At 38.8% G+C, this 13,978-nt stretch overlaps 1 pseudogene across 1 annotated transcript; it reads right to left on the minus strand.

Annotated features, from left to right (window-relative positions):
- Positions 1–294: 294 nt before the first annotated feature.
- On the minus strand, positions 295–13,946 carry LOC147519808 (DNA-directed RNA polymerases IV and V subunit 2-like; annotated as a pseudogene). The gene is made up of 9 exons (XR_015213150.1): positions 13,547–13,946; positions 12,305–12,542; positions 11,034–11,957; positions 10,347–10,641; positions 9,900–10,047; positions 4,066–4,852; positions 3,240–3,511; positions 2,317–2,827; positions 295–593 (listed from the first exon to the last, which is right to left on the minus strand). The product of XR_015213150.1 is annotated as a DNA-directed RNA polymerases IV and V subunit 2-like (transcript).
- Positions 13,947–13,978: the final 32 nt, after the last annotated feature.

Raw genomic sequence — 13,978 nt, forward strand, 5'->3', positions numbered from 1 at the left:
GAGGTAGATTTCTAGTGGAGCGCAGTAAACTTTTTTTTTTGTTTTATTTACTTGTTTTAATTTCTTCAAAATGCTGATGATATTTTTGCATCTCATAAAAAATACACAAATCTCCTTGGAAATTATGTAGTTAGAAGTTTAAACTGTGAGCACTTCATCATTTGCTGAGTAATAAATGAAATTTAGAAATTATAAGCAATTCAAGAAATCTGATTTATAGACAACTAGAGTCAAGTAATCTTTAGCCATAAATTCAGTGAGCCAAAATACATGCAAAAATCATAATGTGCAGAATGATGAAATCGTTTTTAGTTCAAATATCAAAATTTCAAATGAACGAGTGGCAATGATGTTTTAACTTGTTTACAAGGAGTTGTGCGATTAAGTTCCACTCCATTATACTACAAATAAAACAGAGTCAGGACTCATTAGTAGACACAGTATCCATAACCATTAAAAATCACATCCAAAAAAACAAAAAAAAATATCTTTATTTACTATACTCCCAGTTCTCAAGCTTTATCTAATCCTTCCCAAAAGACGATGGCTTAAGCTTCTTCGGAGTCTTGTGCATCGATCCAGTCTACAACTTCCTGCAATGACAAAATTAAAGATATTAGGTCATCTTCCAGAAACCAGTACTAGACATTAGTGTTTTTGTTGTGAATAAATAACTACGAAAACAACGTTATCCACAACAAACGGATTAACCCTACATAAAGATTAATCTTTCTCACTAGACAAGACTTCAACACCCTCCAAGTACTATCCCAATGCTTCTCATTGTCAAATACACAAGCATATAAATTAAAACAATTAATACAAAAGAGAACCAACCACAAGACAAGGATATTTCGTGGTTCGGCAATTTGCCTACATCCACACTGGTGAGATCCAAGCTTTATTAGATGTCCAGAGTAACAAATTACAAGAGCTCTCAATTTACTCACAAAGAATGAGAATTTCTCTCTTACAATCTCTCTCTTTCTTTCTTTTAGTTAGGTTAAGTTTTTACAAAAAAAAAAACTTGTATTTATACTGTTTCCAAAAAACAGTCGAAGTCTGCTGAAATACGATGGGGCGCGGGCGTGCCCTTGTCCAGGCAAAAGTGAGGGCGGGGCGCGCTCAACCGCCTGGAGGTCGACCAAGACATGAGCGCGGTGCGCGCTCTTTGCCAGGCAAAATCGAGGGCGGGGTGCACTCGATACAAAAGAAAGAAAACGTTTTTTTTCTTTACATTCTCCACCTTGGTGAGGTTTTAACACATAAAACCGAGCCGAACAAATCCATCAAGAAGCACCAGTCTTCAAAACAACATCCCGGAACTCGCCGTCAACTGCCCCGAAGGGCTATGCCCACAAAGAGCTTTGCCCGCTAAGAACCACCCACAAAGAGTGTCTTGCTCACGAAGAGCCACCCACAAAGAGTGTCTTGCTCACGAAGAGCCACCCGCAAAAAGTGTCTTTCTCACGAAGAGCACGTCATGCCCACAAAGAGCTATCTTCACAGAGAGTCATGCTCACAAAGAGCAGTCACGCCCACGAAAGGCCATGCCTACGAAAGACATCAATCAACAATGCATGAGCCTCCACCATTTGTGGAGTACCTCCAACCAATGTTGGAACTCAACTCCATAGAGAACCTTCTACAACCCAAAACCCTTTTGCCCATAGACAATGAAACATATTCCCAAGTACAAAACTTGTCACGAGCCTCCACCATTTCATGCATATCTACCGACCAATCTTTGCAATGACCCTCTCTAACAACTTCTTCAAAGTCGTTTGGTTCATCATCCGCGATATTCAGTGCGTAGGCAACCGAGTCCGGTTGACCATAATGCTTCACTGGCTTATAACAGATTATAACCGAGATCCAAACTTTACTAGATGTCTCGCGTAACAGATTACAAGAGCTCTCAATTCACTTACTAATAATTTCTCTCTTACAATCTCTCTCTTTCTTTCTTTCTTTTAGTTAGGTTAAGTTTTTACAGAAAAAAAACTTGTATTTATACTGTTTCCAAAAAACAGTCGAAGTCTGCTGAAATACGATGGGGCACGGGCACGCCCTTGTCTAGGCAAAAGTGAGGGCGGGGCGCGCTCAACTGCCTGGAGGTTGACCAAGACATGAGCGCGGTGCGCGCCCTTTGCTAGGCAAAATTGAGGGCGGGGCGCGCTCGATACAAAAGAGAGAAAACGTCTTTTTCTCTACAGTTTTGTTTGTGTACTGTCCATCAGTAAGCATATAGCAGGTAGTACTGTTGTTTATCTTGGTTGAGTAGTTAAAATTAATCTACACCAGGTAGAAGCTTACCTAAGCAGCAAGAGAAAAAGAGGAGTCCTCTGTTCAGCTTCCAATCTTTATGGATATTCCCATACTGAACAGCTCCTGACATAGAAGCTTTGCTCCATAAGGAACATTAACCTTCACAATGTGTTCTATAGAATCGCAGAACTTGCAGAATGGCCCTCTAATCTTGCCTCCTCCAGCAACTAGTCTTTGATTGACATTGGAAATGTTTGAGAATTTTCCACAGATATGCATATGGGAGAAGTCACTGAGAGTGAAGAGGTGTTCGTGCAAGTTAGCAGCAGCACCATGAGCAAGAAGGCAGTCACGCTCCATCTCACCAAAACGCTTCCTATATATTACCGGCTGTCGTGTGAGGGGCTGGACTGGTCCAGTGTTCCTAAACTTTACTTTATCCACTGCCATATGTGTCAATCGCTGATAACATGTTGGCCCGATAAAGATCAATGAACGCTTCATTTTACCATAACGACCACTACAGACCCTCTCATGTCCCCATCTTGAATAGCCGGCTCTGCAGTATGGATTAGTATATAGGGATTAAAAGAACTGCCAGATCCCTGATCTGTTATAAGATCAATTGAAAGGGTAGTGAAAGGAGTAGCAAAAGACCTTTGGAAAAATTGAATGGACGACTATTAAGCTTCAATCAGAGGTATATAGTGCAACACACACGCACACACACAGATTACCTCATTTACAATAAAACTTGTCAAAAAGAAGTAAAGATCATCCTTGGTTCCTATTCCTCATATAGGCATAGACATGCTTTGAGATAAATAGATAGAAAAAGAGAGAGCAAGCAATATATTCATCACAGATTACTTACATGTTAGGGGAAACAAACCATTTTGATTTCAACTTTTGAAGCAATAGCTAACGAAGGCACTTTGCATAAAATGGTCTGGTCCTAGCTAAGATAATACCTGGGCAGTTGCTCTGTGATTTCATCAACTGAAGGAGTTGTGAAAGGAGTAGCATATCTAATCAGACCACCTGAAGCAATTCCCTTCCCCAAAGCAGCCTCAAGCAATTGGCCAGGAGTTTGCCAGGTGGGAAATGCATGTGGATTTATGACGATGTCTGGAACTATCCCCTAATGTGTAAAAGGGAAATTCTCTTGCGACTCCAAAAGACCTATAACTCCCTTCTGACCATGCACGCTTGAAAACTTGTCGCCAACAGATGGTGAGCGTACCTGCAACCATGTATTCATATGCTTAATGTACTGTACTCTAGAAACAATTCTCTGTTTTACTCATAACATTTCCTTATATGAACTTGTTGCATTGAATAGAGTCCAATAGGCATACTGCCACCCTCAATCAACCAAAGAAAAGGATATCATTGTGTACAGATAAAATATAATGAGATCAAAAGATACTAAGGGAACATAAGATGGAATATTCATTGTGCAACGATCATATACGTTGGAATTGAGTATTTGAGTTCATAATGGTAAATACACATTTACTATTATGGAACTTCACTTAATTAGTAAAAAGCAGAAAGTTTGGTACAAGCCAAAAAATAACATGCTGCAGGAGGAGGAAAAAAGGGATCACGACTCATCGCACAAGAATTTGTAATTGGCAGAAGCTCATGTGGAAGCTTCAAGCTTCAGTAAGAATTTGCGGAAAAGCGTTTCACATTCACTGTTGATATCTAGTAATAATTCGTTTTATGATCTCCAGACAAGTTGTTTAATAGATGATCCATGAGATAGAGGCTGAAAGGAGCAAGAGAGTAAACCTGTCTGAGAGAAACAGATGCAAAGTTTGTCCCTTCATGGTTTGCTGACAATGTAACTCTTTGCACTTTCCCTCCTTCTGTATACTTCAGTTTAACGCTGTGATCTGCCCCAGATTCTGCGGACTTGCCAATGACTATATCACCACTCTGCAAGTTTGCACCTATAAAAGGGAACCCATCATCTTCGAGGCTGTCTACGTGTCCACTTTTGCTATGCAATTTTCGAAAGTCTGTTTTATCCTTTGGCTTGAGCCGTTTAGTTTCAAGTGTCTCCTTGTTCTCGACCTCAGCCTTGTAACTGTGGAAGTGTTCTGTCTGGAACATACCACGCTCTAATGAAGCTCGATTCATTACTAATGAATCTAATTGATTGTACCCCTGGTGAACGTTTACAGCCACAATCGCATTCTGTCCATTGTAGATTTCAGGCATTGGATGAATCTTTTGACCAAGGCCATAACTAGGTTTTCCAAGACAATCCGAAACCATGGTCCAAAAAAGAGGTCTCTGAGGATAATACATCTGATGAGACACCGTATATCAGCTCTAATGCTTGGGTTTGTGGTGAAGAAACCAATTGCTTGTTTGGAGTGCTTCCAAGATTGTAAAAGAGACCTCTTAGCCTGATCATGGCTGGTAAAAGGAATGATACCACAGCTTAGTCCCAACAGGAAAGATGGATCCAGTTCACAGTGCGTATAGCCTCTATCTTCCGAAAGAAGACACTTGATTGCCCATGCTGTCTGACAGTCCTCTTCTTCCATTCCCAGAAGCTCTAATACTCCCTCTGATGTAGATTTAAATTGGCGGAAACTTCAATTTATCAAATCTACTCTTGAATTAAATAAAACAACTAAAACTAAAACAAATATTTATTTCTCTCTGAAATATTCTCAACTAGTGATTGCCCGTGCCAGTCGGCACTGTAGACACGTTGATTGCGCATGTTCTTCTTTTTTATGAAATAACTTCCCAAAATGCCATCTCCATTGGCAGCATGGGATCAGTGTCATTATTTATTTCACTCCACACTCAAGTGGGTTTTTAGAAATCTTATATACGCAAGCTTACTATGCTTATGAACAATGTGCCAGATGACATAAAGCACCCTCCCCCTTCTCTCTCACCCACTCCCTAAATAGCTATAATTTGTTTTGCAGGCTCGAGAAAAAATCCCTATAAAGAATAGGGGAAAAATAGGCCAACTCGTTTATACTTATCGGCAAGTAGATATGAAAAGAAGATTATGCTCAATAACCATCAAGAAATAGAAGGATCATTAACACACATCTCCAGCAGCTTTATTTAGCAGCTTAAATAAAGCAAAATACACATGAATCCAACACGTCTGTATTGTTATTGTATCATGTTGAACAGGTTCAAGGTCTAGCTACTTCCCCAGCATGCAAGCCTATTGACATATCTTTGCAGGCATAGAAAGATCTAAATGTTGTGAAGAACAGGAAATATAGTCAACTGATAAATCAACCATTTAAGCTCAAACCCCAATTCATTAATTTTTTTGGCTCCTGGGGTGTTCTATAGCTTAATAAATAAATACATATCATCTTTCAATGTTCACTTTAATAACCCAAACTTAAGAAATAAGTTCAAATGATAAAAAGGGAATACATAGGTAAAGACTGACTCATAAATACGTTCTTAAACTATGATGAAAAATGGATCGATCTTATGCTTCAATTCCTAACCCCTTAAGAGGTGGGTGAGAGAACCAACTGAATGTGAAGGCACCCATTCAAAGGCTGCAACCCTGAGATTGACACATTGCCTTGATATTACTGAACAAAAGTGCGAAAGTGCGTCTTATGTACCTCTACAGCTCATTGTTAACTTTCTCATCTCCCCACATAAAACCTTGAATGTTCTGGAAAAAAAATGTAATGAACAGGTATTGTCCTCAGTATAAAGATAGAGGTATATGAAGTTCTAAGATAAGAATAAAGGAGAGAGGCCAAGTTCACAAATATTTAGTATTATACCATACCTGAACCCATTCAAAATAGTTCACTGTCACCCCACCAGCTGAAAATAACATATGTATTTGTATCTTTGCATAGGATTTGACTAAGTTGACAATCTGAAAATCTTTATCTGTGGGTACGCAACTTGGAACTGCCCCACTCTTTCTTCCTTCCCAAAGTAAAAATATCGATCAACAAATAAAATATTTAACAAATGGGTGACAAACAACCTTCAATGGAATCAGTAACTGTCACACCAATTCTGTTGTTGCACGGTGTTAAATGTGTTGAATCTTTTTTAACACCCATATTAATAGCTAAGGTGTCAAAGATGTGTGATTAGAAACCTGGCCTAAGAACATAAATAACTCACCCAAAAATGTAGTAAACTAAGAAGAGCATTAAAAACTTAAGATGCATTTAAGAAAGCACCACAGTAAGACCATTATGTCAAAAAGAGCTAGAAAAGAAGAAATTTACCATTGTTGTACTTGCCAAGAACAAACAACCAATATAATGCTAGATATGTAGCAGGAAAAACAACCTAACAAAAACAAAGGTTACAGTGCCTCCTATAGACGATAAGAGGTCAGAGATAATCATAATTTAGACCTGAAAAAAGTAGTGTAAAGTGTAAACAAGTTAGATGTGTACTATATATGCGGGAGTAACAGATTCATACTACTGGAAACAAAGCAGTTTCCACCACTTTCTTCATGATAAGGTTATCCAAGAGACATTGTTAAGGAACTCCCGGTCCAGGATGATTGGGTCACTTCGAAAGAATGAAATCCAGAGATAAGTTGGAAGAGTTTTTCTTTGAAGTGTATAAAACATAAACCAAACAGGACTGCAAATATGTCTAAGCCTCTAACATATAACTGTAGATATAACTTTTTCATCAGTTTCCACTTTTTCCTATTTTCGATGACGAACCATTTCTTCTGACATGTTTTTGGCTTTTTCAATGGCTAAGTAGAAAGATTTTTATTTACTTACTTTGGGTATTTGTATGCCAAATATTTTTGATTGCATGCCTTATCAAGACTAGTTTTGAGGATCAAAATAACTCAAGAGGAACTAAACACATTAGCAGAGCAGACTGTATCTTGAGAAGAAAATGACAACCAAACCTACTCTAAAAAAACATATGGTTCACAACTTCAACAACAATACCCATTTGATCAAAGGACATCGTTCAGAAAAAAAACAAACTTAGTAGAGGTCACCTTCCTTGTGTGTGTGAATCACATAGTCAAAGGTGGGGTATGAGACGCATGTAAGCAAATACCCTTTTTCCATCTGATTATCATCAAGAAAAGATCCATCGGATTGATCAACGACACCTTTAACCATCTGCCCAGCACAGGTAGAGCATGCCCTTGCCCTGCAAGAGTAAGGGAGCTCTAATCCCGCATTTTCAGTTGAGTCTAGGATATAACAGTCATCCGGAGACCGTTAGATCTTGCTCAAACAGATCTGGACCGTGTTTTGTGTGTTATTTTGTCTTGTAGTGGGATAAAAAACCATAGCTTATTAGATAGATAACACAACTCTAAAGAACCCTAATTACAAGCCCATTATTTATACTAACCCTAAAAACTATAAACCAATAGTAACACGACATGTGTCAACAACTAACTAATGGACTCAAACCATGGGCTTGGACTCAACAAAGGGCGCATGCCCATGACACTGACAACAACAACTAATGTTCTACATCACTCTCCCCATGTTGAAGAAGCTTGTCCACAAGCTTGTTGACATAAAAACCCACCAATATGCAAAAGCTCTTCAAACTTCAAACTTGTATACGTCACCCTCCCGAGATTCTGAGAAATTCGACCTCGAATCTTGCCCAAATATTGGCTCAAACAAATAACATGATACCACAATGCTGCTAGTATTCTTTTCTTGAAACACAACGGATACTGGAAGTCACGAAATACGTTGAAGTGTTTTGTGGCTGCGAGCAAAAACCTTCTCAAAATTGGTTAGAAAAGGATCAATATAACCACTACGTTGTGCTTGCTGAGTTGGATGAACAAGACCTTCATAGATCTGGTCAGCAGGATGTCTTTGTTGCAAAGGAAGGTGATGAACCTGCTGATTTCGTTTGTTATCACGCTCAAAACATGACACAACGTGATTAAAAGGTTCATGAACTAATGGAGGAACCTCGACTGGATGGTCATGCTGGAGCCATTGTTCAACTCGTTTCGGCCCGGCCGCATTGCGTGTGTCGATAAGACACTGGGTGAGGAGTCAAGTGACCAGACCGAACATCAAAAGGACGCAGTGGTTGGTACTGGTCTGCAACCTATTCTAACAAGATAGTATCTGTGGGTGCTGGAATTACTGTAGTGTCTGCTGGTGCAATAGTAGAGGTGAGAGTACTGTAGTCACTATAGGTGCACCCACCGCTTCAAGACCCTGCGGCATGGAAAGAGGAGCAGTCTGTAACCTAGAAAATTCTTGTTGAGGATAGCTTAGCATAGGCGCATTTCCCAGATTAGGGTTAGGCGCATACTGTGGCACAGAATGATATTGACTAGGATTCCAAGACTGATAATAAGGAGAATAACCGTGATACATCATCCGATGCTGATAGAGATCTGGATAATAGCCGAATGGCATAGAAACTGGCGGTGTCTGAAAACTTTGAGAAGGCGTCATTAATGGTGGAACTTGTGACGGCTATTGAAAAGGTAAACTAACTTCTGGAGAAACCCTAGAATTTTGTTGTTGGGCGGCTAGAAATGCATTTAAGGTTTCTTGCATAGCTTCAAACCCTGATAATTTTCTTCTAGATGTTCCATATCTGGTTTCTTGATATATGACATAAAAATTAAAACTTTGATCTTGAAAGAAGACAGAGACAGGAAAAAAAAATTCGGGTGAACAGTAGCGCGATGAATAATATTCCCGATGAACAGTGTTTCGTAAACAGTACCGATGAGCAGTAACACGAAAAATTAAAACGAATAAGAAAAAAAGAAAATTGGATTTTATTCAGAAACGATTCGTGCTTTGATACCAAATGATGTAGATTTAAACTGGCGGAAACTTCAGTTTATCAAATCTACTATTGAATTAAACAAAACAACTAAAACTAAAACAAATATTTATTTCTCTTTGAAATATTCTCAATAACACAACTCTAAAGAACCCTAATTACCAGCCCATTGTGTATACTAATCCTAAAAACTATAAACCAATAGTAATACGACACGTGTCAACAACTAACTAATGGACTCAAACCATGGGCTTGGACTCAACTAAGGGCGCATGCCCATGACATTGGCAACAACAACTAAGAGCATCTCTAGGTGGACGCATTCGTGGTCGCATTCTTCAAATTTGAAGAAATGCGTCGGAATTTCCCGGAATTTCAACTCTAGGTGGACGCATTCGTGGTCGCATCACCACCGCGATTCTTGTTCGAAATTCAATTTGATGCGGACGGGCGAATTTGGTAATTTGATGCAAATGGGGGCGCCATTGCAAATGTCGCTGGCGCCATTGCAAATGTCGCCCCACAACTTTTTTGACTTTGACCAGCACCACACGCCCGCCAGATGAGTTTGTCGCCGCGCAACTCTAATGTCGATGGGTTTTTTTTTTTTCACTTGCACGCCACTCCTAATGTCACATGGGTTGTTTTCAAATTATACATGGGCGACATTACAACTGTCGCGCGACAGTGCTAATATCGCGTGGGTTGTTTTTTGGTAATCGAATTTGCGACCACCTAGAGTTGGTCGAAATTTGCGACCAACTTCTTTATTCGTATTCTTCAAATATGAAGAGTATGCTACCACCACCTAGAGATGCTCTAATGTTCTACATCACCCTCATTTAAAAGGGAGTGCATGTTGTAACCTCATTTGATCAAATTTAACTTATTCAGATTTTCAACAACCAAAAGGGGTTGCAGAATTCGCCCAGAATCAGAAAATATACGAACCTCCCCTTGCTGCCGATTCCTTTTTATTTCTACCTAAAGGATAACATGGGAGAATTATAAGTTCAATGGCTATGACTTCTTCATGTCCACCGTTTTATGAATACAAATAGTACTGAATAAGATGGATAGACTAAGTGATTATATTAAGAGGGCTGCACACAGATTTTGAAAAAAAAATAGTGGGAGGCACCTTGAATAGCTGGTGGTAACAAACTATATTTAGATCATTAATATCTAGAGATGAACTTGAGATGAACTCATAATATATTCATAGAAAACTTAAGGTAAATCTTAGCTGGAATGATCTTCAGATCGCCAAGAGTGGTCATTACCTGGCGTGGAACTTCCTTGCTTCGACGTTTACTTTTCAAAACCTGTAAAAATGCAAGAAAATCCTTGCAAAGTCCAACCCAGTCCCCATTCAGAAAGATTTTTTCCTTTCCTTTCAACGACATAGTAGTAGGACCATCTGTCAATTTCTCCATTCCACATTCTAATAATTTGTCTAGCAAAGGCTCACTTGAGTTTGTGGAGACAAGTCCAGTGACTGCCAAATTCTTTACAAGCCCACACTTTTCTCCATCCGGCGTAGAGAGGAAACACAGCTTCCCCAGTTGAGAAGGGTGTCTACATCAGTGAATGCATAAGCTATAAGGATTCACATTATAATAAATCTGAGACACTAACGACTGAAAAGTTAGATCTTTGGAATTGATATCAATGAAAAGTTAGAACTTCCAAGAACTACACTGCAGGAAATGGGGTACGGCTTTGCCTATACACAAACATTGCCAATCAAAAAGATAGCAAAGGTCACTACGATGAATATAATACTGTTGCAAAATAGCACATATGTTGGACCTGCAAAAGTACAAATTGCACATCTGTTGGAGTTTAGAATCATAATAGCACCTTATTTAGACAATTAACTAAAGCTATATGTGTTAAGTCCATAAGACATTGTATTAGATGAATACAAAGCAATAATAAAGTAGTTCACGATTGAGTTTGACACTTACGGGAACCTAGCATCTCCAACATTCCCGATGTATTTGACATACTAACGTACATTTCTCATCTCACACATCATTTGCTGGGGATTTGTTCTCTTAAGTGCTACAGCCATACCAGACATCTTGTGTAGAACCTACATTATGATGTGGCCAAGGTCCAGTTGAAAAGGCCCTCGAAAGACCATTTGTGATGATTGAAGCATCGATATAATGCTCAATCTGCTGTGTAGTACGTTCTCCATATAGATCCCTCTGTATGGCCTTTACCATCCGCCTCTCAGTATGCCTAATACGGTTTTGCAGCTCTCGGTGAAGCAGCTCGGCAGCTAAGTCTAACCTCTTGTTTCTAAAATCATCCCTGTTCTCCAGTTTTTGTTGCCCAGAACACGATTGTAAGAGACATTTTACCATATGTCCCAGGAAAAAAGCCTTGGGTTTACATCGACTAAGAGTGGGAAATAAGTACTGGACCAAACAGTCTCCGGCACTTTCCAATGTGAAACCACTTACCTTCGGCGGAAACTTGGTGTTGCTGATCCTATCATTAAGTATTGATTTCTTAACTATTTCTAGTGCATTTCCTGCTTTGCAGAAACCATCAAATTTGTTGTCAGCATAACTGATGGTTGATAGGAGTAAATTCACAGAAGTAGCAACATCCAGATTAATATCAATCATTTCAACAATTTCTTTGTCGGATGGCATACCAAGGGCATAAAGAAACACCCATAGAGGAATTGTGCAATACATGAATTGCACATTAAGGATCTTTTGTCCTCCAAGATGTTTACATTCTGAAGGAGGCAGTTCCTCTAGTCTTACAACAACATTTAGCTTTTTCATCATCTCAGAGTGGAAATAAATACACCAGTTTGGTTTTTCATAAACCCAAAGTCGTTTATAGCATTTCCGTTCTTATGCAACAAAGATCTGCAATTGACGTAACAGGGAGTTATGACCAAAATGTAAAATAAAAAGCATATATTATAACAAATCACCCTCAAGAAAAGTTTTGAAGACATCACAATCCCCAAGAAGAGATGAAAGAAATGTAACATCATTAGAGCTTATTTGAAGCAGCGCAGCAGCTGTATAATAGTGGGTTAGCTTCCTTTGTAGCGATATGCATATGTAACTGCAGTTCCAAAATAAAGGGAATGAAAACTTGGGTCTACTGGTCCTCTGTAGGCACTTTTCTGATGACTCTGTAAAATGGAAATACCAGGAAAGCAAACACACGGTGAAGCATCATTTTGAAGAAAAGGTGTGAATCTGACCTTCTTTGCACCCTGGATCACAAAATACCCCCCATGATCAAATTCACATTCACCTTTCTCCCTTCCGTTCATCCAACAAAGATTTGATCCCACCATTACAGGTATTTTACCAATCACGACTTCCCTCTTTTCTTCGCTTTCAACTTTCTTAATATACTCTTCGCCAGTTTTTACCTTCCCACCACATTTTTCTAATACATAAGAAAAGTATTTTTTTTTTATTCAAATAAACATTCTACTTTCAAAACATTTCAATTTAGTCAAACTGTCAAAATAATTGGATGGCGTGGGTCGTTAAAAATTCCCTAAATGTAATTTGCCTATCTAGCATTAGTTTCAACCTTGAGGTGGCATCCACACAATATTTCGACTCACTAATTTCTGAAATGTCAACTGAAAAGTCAATTGAAGTCAAAATCGCAATTGAAGTCAATTTCTAAATTTCTAAAGTCAATTGAAGTTAAAATCGCAAGAGGATATATCTGTTTTGAAACCAACTGCAAAGTTTGATGTATTTTTTGGTCTTTTTCTCAATACATAAACCTTTGACAAAAGAGAAAAACAAAAAACAAAAGAAGGTGGAGCACAGTTAAAGACTAATAATTCAGCAATATCACGCATTGATGCACGCACAGTAAGGGATGTGATCTAGTTCCTAAAGAAAATAACATCAGGGAAGTGACCATTTGAATCTACATGACAACAAAATATTAATATATATAGTTGAAGATATCAATTATAATTCCATCTTTATCAAATTCTGAAGACACGTCTCTTACTATTTAGCAACTTAATCTTAAAAAGGGCCATCAGAATCCAATTTTTTTGACATACTGAAGCACTAACAAACCACCATCAAGGTGTGATGAACACCAGAAGTGAGGAGCAACCCCCAAATTAACTGAGAACAATGTCACCAGAAACAGGACGCAATCCTGGCTCAAATGACGGTTCGGTAAATTAACATACAAGACTGCTTCAAAAAATAATTCGGCATCTCTGTTAATTAATCAGCCACATTACATACACATACATAGTTGTTTAATAATAAATTTCTTAGAGATTTACCTGAAAGTCGACTTCGACTTTAATCCTAGAAGAGTATGCTCTGTTGCATGGTACGCCCTAATTTCCTTTGTATCAGGCACGGGCAAAACAGTACCTTAATTCTCAGATCTCGCCGTGTCCAAATCGTCGTATCCGTGTCCAAACCAGACACTCCATCCCGTACCCATACAACACAGAGAGTATGTCATATGCTGAAGACGAGCATGGCGTGGTAGCATTTTCAATGGCTTACTAGTCCCATTAGACCAAAACACTGGCTTCTCCAGCTTCACTTTTCCAAACTTGAGACTTTGAGAGTAGCACGCAGCCAAGCATTGCCTGGTCCACCATTTTGCGACGGATCATAACCAGGTTCTACATCAACCTCCCTTCCATAAAACAACTTCGGAATCCCATTTTCAACAAAATCATTAAAAGAGTTGATTTGATGACATAACAAGCCATACTCACTGAAAAACGGCCTGGATGCTTCTACACATAACTTAATCAAAACCTGTTCTGATAATCTGATGGGAGTTTTTGTTGTTCTTGTTCTTGCATGGAAGTTGAAGCAGCTTTTATTTTTACGTTCTTGGAAGATGTTTTAGCTTTTTCAACATCTTCTAG

Source organism: Coptis chinensis, chromosome 2, assembly GCF_015680905.1.
Source record: "Coptis chinensis isolate HL-2020 chromosome 2, ASM1568090v1, whole genome shotgun sequence".
Classification (NCBI taxonomy): Eukaryota; Viridiplantae; Streptophyta; class Magnoliopsida; order Ranunculales; family Ranunculaceae; genus Coptis; species Coptis chinensis.